The sequence below is a fragment of the Pongo abelii genome, chromosome 5 (assembly GCF_028885655.2).
Source record: "Pongo abelii isolate AG06213 chromosome 5, NHGRI_mPonAbe1-v2.0_pri, whole genome shotgun sequence".
Taxonomy (NCBI): Eukaryota; Metazoa; Chordata; class Mammalia; order Primates; family Hominidae; genus Pongo; species Pongo abelii.
In genome coordinates, this window is record NC_071990.2 from 17,702,911 (window position 1) to 17,708,020 (window position 5,110).

General features: G+C 46.8%; 1 pseudogene; it reads right to left on the reverse strand.

Annotated features, from left to right (window-relative positions):
- Positions 1 to 3,234: 3,234 nt before the first annotated feature.
- LOC112134111 (U2 spliceosomal RNA) lies at positions 3,235 to 3,345 on the reverse strand (annotated as a pseudogene).
- Between the last annotated feature and the right edge of the window lie 1,765 nt (positions 3,346 to 5,110).

Consider the following 5,110-nt stretch of genomic DNA (forward strand, 5'->3'; position numbering starts at 1 on the left):
TGCCTCCCATGCCCCTAAGCAAGATAAACTGGATATCTAAATGCCCACTTAATTCCAATTAGCTCTGCTCAAACTTTACATGTACTTCAAGGGAGAGCCTTTATATTGGGCCTTTGATCCTGAGCTTAATTGACCAGGAGACACTGATAGTCCTACGTAAAAAAAAGTTACTCAATTAACACTCGCGTTTTTACCTAGGCCCAAAAATAGCTGAAGGGGATTACTTGAACAAAATAAGTGAGAAGAAAAGGTTACTAGAGTTCCTATGATCTCTGACCTTTTGGAACAGCTCTGATTGTTTCCAAATTTATGCTGTGAAAGTTAATTTTAGTTTTTCCCACGAGAGCTTTCATTCATTGATTTATGCACTTGGAGTCGCATACGATTCAAATCCTCTTCCATATGACAATGCTTCAAATTATTTGCAGTGGGTTTTCAAGTGTTTCTGGGGTTTGAGTGGGAGGTGTGGCATAGAGTTGGGTTACAGGCTTCTGATGAAACATGGCAGATTAATCACACACTTTTGTATCCTTTTCCCTCCAAAACCACGTATGTGATAGCAAGTAAATAAAGGTATTAAACCAATAGGGAAAAAGGAAAAGACAACAGCGGACAAGTTTTTTTTTGTTTTTTTTTTTGAGACAGTCTTGCTCTGTCGCCCAGGCTAGATTTCACTGCAAGCTCTGCCTCCTGGGTTCAAGCGATTCTCCTGCCTCAGCTTCCTGAGTAGCTGGGACTACAGGGGCCCGCCACCACGCCCGGCTAATTTTTGTATTTTTAGGAGAAACGGGGTTTCACTGTGTTAGCCGGGATGGTCTCAATCTCCAGACCTCGTGATCCCCCCGCCTTGGCCTCCCAAAGTGCTGGGATTACAGGAGTGAGCCACCGCGCCCGGCTTTTTTTTTTTTTTTTTTTTGGTGATAAGGAGTCTCACTCTGTCGCCCAGACTGGAGTGCAGTGGCACGATCTCGGCTTTTTGCAACCTCCGCCTCCCAGTGAGAGGTGACAGCCTGCTGGCAGCCCTCGCTCACTCTTGGCGCCTCCTCGGCCTCGGCGCCCACTCTGGCCACGTTTGAGGAGCCCTTCAGCCTGCCACTGCACTATGGGGGCTCCTCTCTGGGCTGGCCAAGGCCGGAGTCAGCTCCCTCTGCTCGCAGGGAGGTGTGGGGGGAAAGGCGTAGGGGGGAACTGGGGCTGCGCGCGGCGCTCGGGGGCCAGCGCGAGTTCCAGGTGGGCGTGGGCTCGGCGGGCTCCTCACTCGGAAGGCCGGCCCACGCCACAGGCCCTGGGCAGTGAGGGGCTTAGCACTCGGGCCAGCATCTGCGGAGGGTGCGCCAGGTCCCCAGGCAGTGCCGGTCCGCCGGGGCTCCGCTCGAATTCTCCCCGGGCGGCAGCTACCTACTGGCGGAGCAGAGCTCCGGACCTGCAGCCTACCTATGCCCGAGTCTCCCCCCGCCGCCGCCACCTTCTGCGCGGCCCTAAACCTCCCCAACAAAAGCGTCGCTTCCTGCTCGGCGGCACCTGGTTCTATGGACCGCCCAAGGGCTGAAAAATGTCCGCGCACTGCGCGAGACTGGCAAGCAGCTCCACCTGCAGCCCCAGTACGAGATCCACTAGGTGAAGCCAGCTGGGCTCCTGAGTTTAGTGGGGACTTGGAAAACCTTTATGTCTAGCTAAGGGATTGTAAATACACCAATCAGGACTCTGTGTCTAGCTCAGGGTTTGTAAATGTACCAATCAGCACTCTGTATCTAGCTCAAGGTTTATAAATGCACCAATCAGTGCTCCATGGGGACTTGGAGAACTTTTGTGTCTAGCTCAGGGATTGTAAACACACCAATCAGCACCCTGTCAAAATGGACCAATCAACTCTCTGTAAAACAGACCAATCAGCTCTCTGTAAAATGGACCAATCAGCAGGATGTGGGGGGGGGGGCGCAGATAAGGGAATAAAAGCAGGGTGCCCGAGCCAGCAGTGGTAGTGTGCCTGGGTTGCTTTCTGTGTGGTTGGTGTCTTGTTTTTTTGTTCTTTGCAGTAAAACTTACTGGTGGTTTTGTAAGTTGTAACACTCATTGCAAAGGTCTTCAGTTTTGTTTCTGAGTCAGCAAAAGTGCAAACCCCCCAGAAAGATAAAACTAGATATGCGACTTTCAAGTAGTGTAACACTTACTATCCAAAGCTTCGTTTTTGAAGTCAGTGAATTGTGGATACGCCAGGTTCAAGTGATTCTGTTTGTCTCAGCTTTCTGAGTAGCTAGGACTCACAGGTGTGCGTGTGACCACATCTAGCCGATTTTTTGTATTTTCAGTAGAGACAGTTTCATCATGTTAGCCAGGCTGATCTTGATAATGTTGAGCTTGTGATCTGCCCACTCTCAGCCTGCCAAAGTGCTGGTATTACAGGCATGAGGCACTGTGCCTGGCTGACAAAAGATTTTATTACAATTTTGGAAGAGGGAAAGCAAATAGAAAAGAGAGGACCTCGTTTAGCAGCGCAGAGAACATTACAGACTAAGACCCAGGAGAAGGTATTTATGAGATGTAAAGAGAACCTCGGGGCTCTTAGTACAATGGAAGCTGGGGAGAGGCCCATGGCTGAAAACAAGGAGATGGGTTCAGAGTCCGGGTATGCACCTACTGAGCCCCAGTTCTTCTCTCCCACCTCAGGCAGCCAGGGTGGGAGAGGAGAACTGGGGGTTAGTAGGTGTGTACCTCTTTCCTCATCTTCATAGGAGCCCAGAGATTTATTTGCCAGAGCATTGAACCCATGAGGTCTGGTTCAGAGTATCTGCTTAGTACAGTGAATAAATGTACAAAAATAAGTGAACACCTTCTAATTGAACGTGGAATGGGATCCAGCCTTTTCCCTCACTGCACACTTAGAGCACTGCAACTTTTCACACCTACTTCCCCTCCCTCATGCACTGCCTGTCACCTAGTAGCTGTCTCAGTTAGATTGGCTGGCATACTGTGTATATAGGATTTAATACTATTTGTGGTTTCAGGCATCCTCTGGGGGGTTGGAACATATCTCCCACGGATAAAGGGAGACTACTGTACAATACAAGAGCTTAAGAATGCTTTTCACGCCAATCACTCCTCTTACCATTGGCCATATTTTAGTTCTACTTTGTTTTCACACTATCACGTTTTGTTTTGTTATTTTGTTGATGCTTGTTTTGATTTACCCACATATTGATACCCACATATTGACCAATTCCTTTGCTCACTACTCTTGATTCTTCTTCCTTCCTTCCAGATTTAATTTCTTTCTTTTCCTTCCAGACATTAAACTGATCAGAACAGATACTACACTTGATCCTAGCCAAAAGGCCAAGAAGTGATTAATTTCCTTCTTCTTAATGTGCTTCATTAAGTAGTTCTTTCATTTATTTATTTGTATTTATTTATTTTTTAGAGAATCTCACCTTATTGCCCAGGCTAGAATGTGATGGCACAATCACAGCTCGCTGCAGCCTCAAACTCCTGGCCTCAAGTGATCCTCCGAGCTCAGCTTCCCAAAGTGCTGGGATTACAAGCATAAGCCACTGCACCTGGTCCCTTAAATAGTTATTTTAATAGGATCACCTGTAAATGATAAATTGTTTCAGTTTTTGCCTAAACTATTATTTGACCTTTTCATGAATTGTCAACTAGTAGAAACTGAAGTATAGGTTGGCATTTTCTCTCAGAATTTTGAAGCTGTTCCATTATCTTTTGATTTCTATTGGCATGTTTGAAAAGTCTGCTGTCAATCTAATTGTCAATTTTTTTTCATTTCTGTCTTTTTTTTTTTTTTTTTTTTGAGATGCAGTTTTGCTCTGTCACCCAGGCTGGAGCGCAGTGGCACGATCTTGGCTCACTGCAAACTCTGCCTCCCAGGTTCAAGCAGTTCTTCTGCCTCAGTCTCCCAAGTAGCTGGGGTTACAGGTGCACACCACCATGCCTGGCTAATTTTTGTATTTTTAGTAGAGATGGGGTTCACCATGTTGGCCAGGCTGGTCTCAGACTCTTGGCCTCAGGTGATCCACCCAACTTGACCTCTCAAAGTGCTGGGATTACAGGCATGAGCCACTGTGCCTGGTCTCATTTGTTTATTAATTTTTATTTATTTTTTGAGACGGAGTCTCACTCTGTCACCCAGGCTGGAGTGCAGTGGTGCAATCTCAGCTCACTGCAAGATCCACCTCCCATGTTCACACCATTCTCCTGCCTCAGCCTCTCCAAGTAGCTGGGATGACAGGTGCCTGCCACCACGCTGGGCTAATTTTTTGTATTTTTAGTAGAGATGGGGTTTCACCGTGGTCTTGATCACCTGACCTCGTGATCCGCCTGCCTTGGCCTCCCAAAGTGCTGGGATTACAAGTGTGAGCCACCGTGCCTGGCCTATTTATTAATTATTATTATTATTATTATTGTTTTGAGACGGAGTCTTGCTCTGTTGCCCAGGCTGGAGTGCAGTGTCGCGATCTCTGCTCACTACAAGCTCCGCCTCCTGGGTTCACGCCATTCTTCTGCCTCAGCCTCCCGAGTAGCTGGGACTACAGGCACCTGCCACCACGCCTGGCTAATTTTTTGTACTTTTAGCAGAGATGGGGTTTCACCATGTTAGCTAGGATGGTCTCAATCTCCTGACCTTGTGATCTGCCCACCTTGGCCTCCCAAAGTGCTGGGATTACAGGCGTGAGTCACCACGCCCGGCCCTTATTATTATTATTTTTTAGTACAGATGGGTTTTCACCATTTTGGCCAGGCTGGTCTCAAACTCCTGACCTCAACTGGTCTGCCCACCTCACCCTCCCAAAGTGCTGGGATTACATAGACATTTAGCCACCATGCCTAGCAATTGTCATTAATTTGTAACTAATATCTATTTTAGCTGAATGCTTTTAAGATATTTTATTTATCTTTGGTGTTCTGCAGTTTCATGTAACATGTCTAATTATAGACTTTTGAATGTATCTGTCAAGAGACTTATTGTACCTCCTGAATCTGAGAACTGATGTCCTTCATCAGTTCTGAAAAAATTTTCAGCAATTGAATCTTCTCCCTTTGCTTCCCCATTCTTGCGTGCTTGTTTTCCTTTGATACTCATATTGATTTATATTTG